The sequence below is a fragment of the Aotus nancymaae genome, unplaced genomic scaffold (assembly GCF_030222135.1).
Source record: "Aotus nancymaae isolate 86718 unplaced genomic scaffold, 86718_ANA_hifiasm-v0.15.2.pri h1tg000079l, whole genome shotgun sequence".
NCBI lineage: Eukaryota > Metazoa > Chordata > Mammalia > Primates > Aotidae > Aotus > Aotus nancymaae.
In genome coordinates, this window is record NW_026988494.1 from 28303270 (window position 1) to 28316064 (window position 12795).

Genomic DNA, 12795 nt, shown 5'->3' on the forward strand with positions numbered 1-12795 from the left:
ACAATTTTTAATATTTTAGTCTCACTACAGAACTGATAAGTAGAGGAACAATCTCTCGTACCAAGTATATAATACCCAAATAATAAACATCCAAGAAAAACAGCTATGTGCTATTTGTTGTACAGTTTTTCAACTAAAAGGTGCCAAGGAGATTCCATGATTACCACTGAAGATTTATACTGGCAAAAATACAGATGTTACACTAGTATGATTTGAAAGTCAAAGTATTAATATTTATCTAATTAAGCCTTAACCAAATTTCATATTTCCTCTATTGCAGAAAGCATTTCCTAATGTGATTTTTCTGTTGCTATGTATGTTTCAGTTCATTTTTGTTCAGCCCCGACCCTGTCACAGTACTTACCAATCTTTTGTTAGTTACCAACTTTAAATAATTTTTTTAATCAACTAGCCATATGTCTATGTTGTTCTCTGACCAACTTTCTATAACCATCATAAAACAATAATAGTTAAGCCACTGCTAAATTTTAAAAGTAAATACTATGCAAAAGTTGACTGAGTGAGAAAATTTTACAAGAGACCACTTTACCTTGGTAGTAAGTCAAGTCTTCATCATCTTCTTTAGGGCATGAATCCACACACAGTTCATGAAAAATGCTTTAGAGCAAAAATATAGAATAAAAATTAGGAAGTTGATTTTTTTTCTTACGAATTTTTTAACTGCCAGTTCATATTCAGTTTCCCCCTCCAAAAAACAAAAACACAATCTGGGACAAGGTCAGGCATCTGTATATTAAATAGTATTTCTTGATACAATTAAAATATGGCCTCTGTTCTAAAAATAGATTTTGGTTACCTATTTCTGCCTCCAGCTGTCTAAATCTATAAAATATTCAGTCAAAACTGACCTTGAGCTCCATAACAGTGACAGCCAATATATTAGCAGAGCTTGACAATAATTTACCCTCACTATCTATCCTGAAGCAGAACATGAAATTCAATTAATGGATGACATAACTTTTGTCACCTAAACTGGAAGGAACCTTATGACCTAAAACAAGATATGAAGATGCACTGTCTCTTGTCCGTTGTCTATTTCTGATTAAAAGACCAATCTGTGTCACTTCAAAATGGCAGTCTTGATTCCTCAGCATGAAAACCACTTAAGAAGGTCCCAATGCTTTCCTTTGTCCCAAAAGAGTATAGAGAATCCCCTGCTATATTTGAAATATGTGAGAGCTAAATGTACAAAAGTCTAATAAGGTGTATTTTCTTACTGAGGATACTCTTCTCAGGAAGATTAAAACATTAACAATTATAAAAATCCAATTATTTTCACTCTATAGGTCCTACCTTATTCAGGTCCACATAAACTAATAAGCCCTTAAAAACCTTCATAGGCATTCAGATATCCATGGAGAGAGACTGCTGGAAAAACAGAGTCCTGGCAGTTGTACCTCTGTTTCCTTGAGTACTATCTAAATATCTTTCTTCCTATGGGTTCCCACTTCCAGATTCCACTTATGCAGGGCTCCGTGGCAGTTTCCAAACTTCAAATCTTCAGTCTTTGAAAGCACTGAAAGGATGGCCTCAAATGACCAGGAATGGGAGCGCTTGAATAACAACCTAACTGGAGTCTCTACTACCTACCAGCACAGACACACCTCCAACTCCCCAGCTGAACTTCATGACTGATTTGACAGCCAATGATGCCCCTGACCCAGCCTACATGGATATGGGTAGGACATCAGTGAATTGGGAAAAAGAGTCAGAAATGAGGGGACACCTGCCCTTGGCCACAGATCTATGTAGTTCAGCAATCTCCAGCCCATCAATACTCAAGGGGCTGTAAGCCACCCCTCTGTAAGTCATGATGGAATTAGATGATACCACATTTCTGACTGCTGTAGAGACTCCTCCCAGTGTCTCCAAATGTTCTAGCGCCTTACAGCAAAAATCTTCAGGTTTGTCAGTTCTTAATTTAAAAAGAGCACAGCAATCTGCTTAGAGCTTCGTTTAACCCTCTATTTTAATATGCCTTTATAGTTAATTTCCAATATCTTGCATCCTTCATCTTTATAATTTATCAGACTTGTCATGAACCCCAATATTCTAATCTCTTATTGAACTATCTGTATCCAGTGTCATTTCTCTTCAAACTTGGCCTTCCTCTGCTCATTCTATTCTCAGCCATTTCCATTGGGTTCACCAGCTAATTCCCTTCTCATTCTATCAACTTGGTGCACCATACCCACTCCCCCTTTGTATTATTAAAACACATGCCAGGCAAGGCATGATGACTCACACCTGTAATCCCAGCAGCTTGGGAGGCCGAGGCAGGGAGATCACCTGAGGTCAGGAGTTCGAGACCAGACTGACCAACATGGGGAAACCCCATCTCTATTAAAAATGCAAAATTAGCCGGGCATGGTGGCTCAAACTTGTAATCCCAGATACTCAGGAGGCTGAGGCAGAAGAATCACTTGATCCTGGGAGGTGAAGGTTGTGGTGAGCCGAGATTGTGCTATTGCCCTCCAGTCTGGCAACAGAAGCAAAACTGTGTCAAAAAGCAACAACAACAAAAGTCAATAGAATAAAAAAAGAAGGAAGAGTATTAATCTCATTTCTACCACATCTTATGTCCAAAAAGCATCCTAATCTCTTTGAGTCTCAAGTTATTTATCTAGAAAATCATTTGACCAGAACATTCAACACAGATTGAAGTACTAGAAGATATTTTGATAAGTCCTAAGATTCCTTAAATTTCTGTAATTTGATGTGCTTTTGGTTCTGTCTATAGGCAAATTGGGAATACATAACCAGCAGAATTTGAAAACATAACAAAAGAAATACCAAGGAAGAAAAGTCATGGAAAAAGAAAAGAAATAATAATAAAGCATTATGGAAGTAGGCAGAAATACTAGCCTAAAGAGAAAACTGGGAAGTTAAATAATTTCTCTCCAAGACTTGCCAAATCTTGGTTTTGTAAAGCTTCCAGTCCTATGGCCAAACCTTTACTCTGCCCTAAAGGCTTTGATGGTTAATTTAAAAAAAAAAAAAAAAAAAGATTCTGAAGATGTTGGTTACCACAAAAATTGTCAAATTTTTTAGGACAAACTCAATGACTAACCTCATTTATAAAAGTAACTTAAAATGAAAGTTTAACTTATTTAAACTCATTAATTTAGACATTAATTAAAATTAATCTGACTAATCTTATTCAGACCTTACATTGATCAAAGTGCTGCACAGGTATCTCCATCAATCTGTACTCAGGAGCAAGATAAAAGATTTGACAGACAGATAGGCTGACAGTCAAACTGTGGGTCAGCTGCTTTGTGAACTACGGGATCATGATCCAATTAATCAACCTCTCTAAACCACATTTGCCTATTTAATAAACAGTAGGTTATAAGAAAACAGATGTTGTTATGGTTTTATGAGATAAATTTATAGCACAGAATAGGGTGGTTAGCCCGTAATACAATACTCAATAGATACTAGTTTCTTCCATCTGTATTTTCTTAGTTAACATAATTTTTTAAATCTGTAAAATCCTACCTGACTGCAGATTCATCAGAACTCCCAGTATCTGTTAAAGGAAAAGGTAAAATGCATTTTAAATCAATAATGTATACAATATTGAAACCATAAGAAAGTATAGTGATGCATGCCTGTAATTTCAACTATTTGGGAGGCTGAGGAAGGAGGATCACTTGAGAAACCCACATGTTCAAGGCTTTAGGAAACACAACAAGACTCAATCTTCATAAAAAAAATAAAGTATGCACAGTTGTGTACATGATTTAAATCATTTTTCTTTAAAGTTAGAACTTATGCTTTGTTACAAAGCATTCATTTGAGAGTATACCTGGGATCTTATTAGGATTAATATAAATTATACCTATTGGTATGTAATTAATGCAGTAAGAACTCTTACTTTCCTTACTTTGTATTTATTAAATTGCAAAGAAGAATAAATTTATCAAAATTTGATATCTACAAGTGAACTGCAGTATACAAGTCATCCTAACCAAATCCTATGAGACTGGCTAAAAATGGTATTGGTAGCAAAACAGATGGAATGAGTGACCAGTGTCAAACAGCATGATTTCTGGACCAAAATATGAGAGGGCAGTTAAAACAGAGTAAACAGTAGTACCCCTTATCCACTATGTGTTGAAAAAGACACACTTGCCATGTTTTTCTCTGCTCTCACACCACAGCAACAATCATCAACAAAGAAGGCTTCTGTGACCACACATGTGGAGAGGTTTTCCCCACCAACTAGCAAGCAATCATTTCTGCGGACAACACAAACTGGGTGTCCTCTAATTCAGTTCTCACACTCTGTCTGCAGATAGCATCAGATTCCACAGGTAAAGGGATCAGTCCCATGAGACTGCCTCTCTACATCAGTCCTAAGTCTGAAACTCCAGAACTTCTGACCAGTCGGCTTCAAATTGGGGTTCCCAGGAATCCCTCTTTGAGTTAAATTGAATTGCTGGAATGGCTTGAAGTACTCAGGCAATTCAATGGCTTGAAGTTACCAGCATACTATGAGTGACATTACAAAAGGTACAGATGAAGAGATGCATAGTGTTAAGTATGGGGATAGTAGCACATAGATTCTATGCCCTCTCAGGACACACCACCCTCCAGGAACCTCCATGTATTCAGTGATCTGGAAGTTCTCCAAGCCCAGTCCCTTTGGGTCTTTATGAAAGCTCCAATACATAGGCATCACTAATTAATCACTGGCTGTTGATGATTGACAACCTTCAGCCCTCCTCTTCTCCCCAGAGTTTGCAGAGACAGAAGATCTCAACCCAAATTAGTCATGTCTTCAGGATGGTGACCAGTTCCCATCGTCAATCTATCTAGGAACTTTCAGTCATCAATCATTAGCATACCAAAAGACATCACTTTGGAAATTCTAAGGAATTTAAGGATTGTACACCAAGAAATGAGTCAAGGTCCAAACACAGATTTTACATCTGCAGTTTTGAATTATGTGGTTACAGCTACTAACAGTTAACTGTACTCCAAACATATTACATTGAAAACTCCAGAAATAAACAAGCCATAAGTGTTAGTATCCCAGTCTGAGAAGCACAATAAAATCCTGAGCCATTGCCCTCTATTCATCCCAGGATGTTAATCATTCCTTTGTCCAATGAATTCACACTGTATGTGCTGTCCAGCCATTAGTCATCAACATGGTCTTCTCCTGCATCCAGCCATCGACATCAACACTATGCATCATCTGAAGGTCTAGGAACACTCAAAGCTGATAATCTTTTTTCTGACTTAGAGTCAGGGGTGAATAGTGGCCTAACACTACATGACAAGGCCTACATCATTCACCTCACTTCATCTCATTACATAGGCATTGTATCACCACATCATCACAGGAAAAAGGGTGAGAAGCATACATTTTAAGAGAACACATTCAAATAATTTTTATTACAGCATATTACTATAATTTTTCATTTTATTTTTAGTTGTTAATTTCTTACTGCACCTAATTTATAAATTAAACTTTAACATAGATATGTAAGTATAGGAAAAAAAAACAGTGAGTGATTCTGTACTATTTGTGCTTTCAGGCATTCACTGGGGGCCTCTGAATGTATCTCCCACAGTTAAGGGGGAATTACTGCACTTACTTCATTTTAACACAACACATTATCTCTAGCTCTTCAGTTAAAACTGTTCAGTTTAGGAGAAAACACCCTATCACCAGAAGTCAGCAAAACATAGGAATCAGATGAGAAACGGATTCTTGCAAAAACTTTCCAGCTGCCAGTGGAGAAGATCTCAAGAGATATTAATGTGTTACTCTGGCCAGTACTCTTGGGGAAGGTGCTGGGCATTTCACTTAGTTGTAGCTATGTGCTCTGCCCTACATCTAACAAGGCCCAAATTCACCTGCCATTTTACCTCCCACACAAAGAACCACTGGAAAGATGACTGCTTTAAGAGCTTATCCACTCTGAACCACATCACAGAACAAGACTCTGTCTCAACAACAACAAAGAAACAAACCAAATTGTTCCCATATAAAAATAAGTCTAGGTCCACACTAGATCTGAAGAGTTCACAATGCCATGAGACATTCTGCTTTCTGTAGAAATAACTGTTGAATTTAAGCTTTTGTAAGACAAGTCAAGAAAAAGAGCAAAAAATGCAAAAGTAAAACTTGAAAGGCCATTTCATCATCAAGGGCTCATGATCACAAGACATTCACAAACTATATATATTGTTCAAAACGCTGGTTCTGAATTTTGACATGAGTAAGTTGCAGTTTCATTCGAGGATGTATAAAAGGTCAAATAAGACAATGTCATTTGCTATTTTCAGTCTTTTTTTTAAGAGAACAGTAAACTTCTTTAGAGAAATGAATTGTCATAACTTCATAGGCTAAAGGCTCATGAGTCATAATCCTAAGGGCGTTTGTAAAATATGGTGGTGCATACTTGCATTCTGAACTTCTCAGCCTTAAACTCTCATTTAGTAAATATTCACAGATACAAACTGATTAAACAAAAGCCCCTTTTAATCTGACATTATTTTTCCTTTTCTCTTTTTGTTTGAGACCATCTTGCTCTGCTGCCAGACTGGAGTGCAGTGGCACAATTTTGGCTCACTGCAACCTCCGCCTCCCGGGTTCAAGCAATTTCTGTGTCTCAGCCTCCTGTATAGCTGGGACCACAGGCACGTGCCACCATGCCCAGCTAATTTTTTATATATTAATAGCCAAGGGGTTTCACCATGTTTTCTAGGATGATCTTGATCTCCTGACCTCATGATCCGCCCACCTCAGCCTACCAAAGTGCTGGGATCACAGGTGTGAGCCACCACACCCAGCCTATTTTTTTTTCTTTCTTCATTTATCAGTAACAGGAGAGTCTAATTAAATGTGGTAGAGTGGTATAAGGGAATAAAATGAAAAGGGTAAAATGAATTAAACCAGAGCTAACCTTATCAATGTGGATGCATCTGGAAAATAGAATACAAAGTACACAAAAGTAAGTGGCAGAAAGATATGTCAAGTGTAGAATCACTCACCTTCCATTTTATGACACAAATAAAAATTCTGGATATTATTTCTGAGCATCACAATACAGTTAAGGAAATAAAAATGGTATTGAAATGGAAAATAGCCAATGATGTTGGTAGCCTCAATGATGTTCATGATGTTGGTTGCCTGTATGCAATTATTTTTTTAAAAATCTTTTATACCAAAAAGTCTCAAAACCACCATTTTAAAAGACTATCTTCCAGTTATGAATGAATGATTACTTTCCTAGTTTTTAATAATCAAAGATGCCACAAACACACCCATACACACATGCATGCACAGTCTGCTTGTTAGAACATCTCATTGCCTTCTGATCTGAAGTCTCTAATGTTAATACAGGAACTGTATTAACAGTTAAGTCTCTAACGTTAGAGAATACAGGAAGTCTCTAACGTTAATACAGAAACTGACATCTAAGTAAAGCATTCCTTTAGGTAAAAACCAGAATTCTAACTAGCACATAAGACACTGGAAATATCTCAAGAGTCTCAAAATTCACTGCTTTGAATCCCTGACAAGTATAAAAATTCCATATTGGAAATGTTATTCAAAATATTAAAATAGAAACATATGAGTTAAAACCCAAATTATTAAAATCTTGAGTTCTTATCCTTCTAAATTTATTTTTATTGAAATATGGATAACAACAATAACATTTATGTCAATACTTTCCATTCAATTTAGAATAAAAAGAATTAGGGGTAAGAAGAATGTGAATACTTCCAATCATTTAATGTACTTATTTGCAGCATTCCATTTGTATTGAAAATGTACCTGCTCTTGATGTCTGTACATTCTTTCTTTGTACTGCTTCTCTCACAACAGGATCTTCCATTTCAGTGGTAGGCTGAATGGGTTTTAAAAGAAAATAACTAATAAATCAAATATATTTTATACAATATAAAGTTAGTAATTAAAAATAAATATATATAATGACCTTCAAGGAAGGATGTTATTCAGGAGGCCCTACAAAGCAAAAGGGATGTGTCATCAATTATATGTAGGTATGACAAGGCCAACCAAACATTCATGCAGTGTTGGTATCAAGCTGTCCTCATGCTTGGGTATGAAAACAATTACTTAAGGTTTTGAGTGTTCTTTTTGGCATCTTCTTTTCATTGCCTAGGACAACGTGATGGAAATATACTGAGTAAAATAAGAATATAGGATCCCTAAATCACCAAGTTTATATTTCAAAAGTGAGATTGTTTCAAATGCCTATAACTAAAATAGAAGAGTATGGATATTAATGTGAACACATTGGGCTGATAAGGATAAAAGGGACCATTAAACAGTGAAGCAAATCATAACCTGAGAGAATCAATGTCAAGGCTGATGGTGAATGCTATAGAGTATTTAAACTTTAAACATCAGAGGCATTGATGCCAGAACACCACAAATATTTATCATGTGCTTCCCCTTGTCCTGTCACTTAGGAAATACACAGTTGGGATGCAAGTTCAGGTGAATGTGTGATTCACCTCTCATCAAAGAAAGTGTTCTAAATTGATCAGCTGTCATACACACTTATGAAATAACAGTTTCTCAAAATTCTCATTTTCCCATGCCCACGTGGCTACTGAAGCACCTGTTTCTCATATTCTCTCGTTTGACCTTTTCTTAAGAGTTCCTTGATCCACTCATGCAAGACTTAAAACACATCAAAAAAACCATATAGAATAAGCTTTCAGTATCAAAATATTTATCAAAAGAGAAAACATTGAATTGCCACAGTCTTGATAGAAAAGAATAAACTCTTATATTTCAAGAACAGTGCAGTGTTCCTAGAAAATGACAATTCTGGTAGTCACAGAATAAATTTTATAGTATGACTGCTTCTAAAATTAGCTAAGTTTGGCATGTCATCTTACTCTGTAAATGACTTTTATAAAATAGCTGTCATATCAAAGAACTGGCTGAACCCCAAAAAAAGTAGCCAAAATGCACCTTAATCACATCTTATTCACTCATGTCAATGAAACTTCTTGCTCTGAGGCCTGACAGTTATGAAGAGAAATTAGCTGCTGTGGTTTACTCCAATTCTAGCATTCCCTCCTGCCTCCAGTACTCTCCACAGCAATAACCGCTTTTGCTAGACGGGGCATATGCCCAAGGAACTGGAAGTGAGGTGTCTCAAGCTTCCTTGGTTTTAACTCCAAAGCCCCCCAACAAACATTTTTCCTTCCCCCTCCCTGCCCTTTTGCAATCCCTCTTCCTTTGCAAAGTAATCTTTAGATCTGTCATCCTGATGCTTCTCTTCCTAACTGCTTTTTATGGATAATTGCCACCACTTTTTTCATCTGTATTCAGTAGTACTACACACCAATAATTTCTGTTTTCATCTCATTCTGCTTCCTCTGTGGCTAGAATCCTACATCAGAAATAAAAGGAGATTAATGCCCTCCCTTGATTCTGTTATTTTTTTAAATTACTGTCCAGTTGTTCTTTTCCCAATTTCTCTAAAGGAAGACTATTTCCTTGTTGTTCAGAGCTATGTCCAAGGAACAGCACCAACACCACCTGAGTACTCCTGAGAAGGGCAGAATCCCACATGTGCTGAATGACAATGTCCATTTTCCAGAAGTTCTTCAACTAATTCATGAAAATTTGGATGCCCTGTTCTACACTAATGTGCTTACACATTTACCTTAATTGCCCATCTGGAACTTAGCCTCAATTTCTTCCCTATTAAGTCCCTGAATTTAATTCTGCATTATAAGCCATAATGTTTCTAATAAACTTTTAATCAGGCTGTACCTTCTCTAACCTCCTCTCCATAAATCACATGACACTATTCAGTTGTGTTAATTTGGCCTATATGATACTATCCGGTGAAGTTATAACATTTTCTATAAAACAAATTATGGCCATACATGGCTGACAATTTATGGTGATATTCATCTATGGTAGATAAAACACATGTCTGTGTAGTGAGGTACCTCAATCCTTAATGCCTCTCTAATAGTGAGAATGACAGCAAGAGCAGGAAGATGTTACTCTAATTCTCTGACATATTTTGGTGCCGGAAGATGACGTTAACCTTCTTTCCTATTTCTATCACCCTGCTCTTCCCTCTTCTACAAATCAATTTGACTTTACTGCCCTCCTTTACATATACCCGCATACTATTTCTTCATTTATTCCATGTACACTCTGCCCTCATTCTTTCTCTCTCATTTCCTGTTCCCTCTTTCCTGACTTGCCTCAGATCTTAGAGTATCTTAAAATGGGAACTAATAATTCAGCTCCTTTATTGGTACTTTAATGGACTCAACTGCTGACTCCTGATTAGATACACAACTTATCACCATTTTACTTCTCCTTTACTTATTATACATTTAATATAACACTTTCTTTAGCTATTTGATTAGTGCTCATATTTAAAAAAAAAGGAAAACAAAACATTCCATCAAATGACTTTTTAAATAAAACAGTATTCTTACCTTCTTTTACATTGACTATACTGTTTTTGTTTTTATTTTTCCATTGGCAAGTCCAGGTAAAGGCTCTGACACTTTCTCAAGGACACACTGCTGAGGTAATACCAAGCATGAATTTCCATGTAAAAAATTATGAGTTGCATAAAGACTTTATCATTTTTTTTTTTCTTTTTTTGAAACAGGGTCTCACTCTGTCACTGAGGGCTGGAATGTAGTGGCATGATTATGGCTCACTGCAGTCTCAACTTCCCCACCTCAAGCAATCTTCCCATCTCAACTTCCTGAGTAGCTGAAACTACAGCTGTGTAACATCATGCTAGGTTATTTTTTTTGTTATTTTTGTAGAGACAAGGTTCCACTATATTGCCCAGGCTGGTCTCAAACTCCTGATGTTGTAGGCTATTATTATTATTATTTTTTTTTTTTTTGACAGAGTCTTGCTCTGTCACCAGGCACCAGGCTGGAATGCAGTGACATGATCTCAGCTCACTGCAACCTCTGCCTCCAGGGTGCAAGCAATTCTCCAGTCTCAGCATCCTGAGTAGCTGGGACTACAGGTGTATGCCACCACACCCAGCTAATTTGTTTTTGTATTTTAGTAGAGACAGGGTTTCACCATGTTGGCCAGGATGGTCTTGATCTCTTGACCTCATGATCCACCCACCTCAGCCTCCCAAAGTGCTGGGATTACAGGCGTGAGCCACCACTCCTGGCCCAAACTCCTGGTCTTAAGTAATCCTTTCACTTCTGCCTCCCAAAGTGTTGAGATAACCAATGTGCACCACCACACCCAGCACTAATCAATTTACTTAAATAAGTCTCAGTTTACCCAAGCTTGGTGGCTCACTTTTAGAATCCCAGCCCTTTGCAAAACCAAGGTAGGTGGATTGCTTGAGCCTGAAGTTCAAGATGAGCTTGGGCAGCATCTCGATGAGAACCTATCTCTAAAAAAAAAAAAGATTTAGGCATTGTGGTATGTGCCTTTAGTTCCAGTTACTCAGGAGGCTGATGTGGGAGGATTACTTGAGCCTGGGAGGTGGAGACTGTAGCGAGCCAAGATCATGCCACTGCACTCCAGCCTAGGCAACAGAGCAAGACTCTGTCTCCCCAAAATTTCAATTTAGTATTTTAAAACTAATTTGACTTAAAAAATAAGAGAAGCATATACTGAAAACCAAAGCATTCCAGTAGAGAATGTCATCTACATTTTCTAGATCAGGCTCATCTGTTATCTTTGTATGTCCATTGACTTGCTTATCTAAGCATGACAGCCCAAAGGAAACATATTCACAGACAAAATATTAGCATGTGCATATTTCAGTCAGGAAGTAGTACCTAACTCTACTTTGCAATCTCCACCAAAAATAAGAAAACATTTAAAAAATACATAATGGCAGCCAAGTGCAGTAGCTCATGCCTGTATTCCCAGTACTTTGGGAGGCTGAGGCAGGCATATCACAATGTCAAGAGGTCGAGACCATCCTAGCCAACATGGTGAAACCCCATCTCTACTAAAAAATACAAATATTATCTGGGTGTGGTGGTGCAAGCCTGTAGACCAGCTATTCAGGAGGCTGAGGCAGGAGAGTTGCTTGAACCCAGGAGGCAGAGGCTGCAGTGAGCCTAGACTGTGCCACTGCACTCCAGCCTGGTGCATGGTGACACAGCAAGACTCTGTCTCAAAAAAAATATATATATATATACACACACACACATAAAACATATATATATGCATGCCAGGTGCTTTGGCTTACATTTGTAATTTCAGCACTTTGGCAGGCTGAGGCAGGGGGATCACCTGAGGTTAGGAGTTTGAGAGCAGCCTGACCAATATGGTGATACCCTGTCTCTACCAAAAATTAAAAAATTAGCCCAGATTGGTAGTGCACATCTGTAGTTCCAGCTACTTGGGAGGATGAGACAAGAGAATTGCTTAAACCCAGGAGGTGGAGGTTGCAGTGAGCAGAGATTGCACCACTGCACTCCAGCTTGAGTGAAAGAGCAAGACTCCATCTCAAAAACGTATATACACACACACACACATAAAATATATGTAAATATATATATTACTTGGTATAATACCTACAATATTTTTAAAAATTTAAGTATCCTCATATAAATATTTCAATGTTAAGATAGTTATGATAGAAAACTTGGAAATATGTCATATAGATCATCAACAGAACACCATAGAAGATACTTCACTTAGGTAAACAAAGACTTGAAAAAACCTACCTATTTTTTGATAAAATCTTTACTGATAGAAAAAAATGGTTGAGGAGAGAGATCCAAGATGGCTGATCACTAGCA

The 12795-nt window shown here is 37.2% G+C and overlaps 2 long non-coding RNA genes across 2 annotated transcripts; both read right to left on the bottom strand.

The window, feature by feature from the left end:
* Window positions 1-369: 369 nt before the first annotated feature.
* LOC135271474 (uncharacterized) lies at window positions 370-2778 on the bottom strand. Its single transcript, XR_010339635.1, has 2 exons — window positions 2269-2778; window positions 370-618 (listed from the first exon to the last, which is right to left on the bottom strand). It is a non-coding gene; the product is annotated as an uncharacterized LOC135271474 (long non-coding RNA).
* A 753-nt stretch (window positions 2779-3531) lies between these two features.
* LOC135271473 (uncharacterized) lies at window positions 3532-10627 on the bottom strand. Its single transcript, XR_010339634.1, has 3 exons — window positions 10489-10627; window positions 7820-7892; window positions 3532-3553 (listed from the first exon to the last, which is right to left on the bottom strand). It is a non-coding gene; the product is annotated as an uncharacterized LOC135271473 (long non-coding RNA).
* Window positions 10628-12795: the final 2168 nt, after the last annotated feature.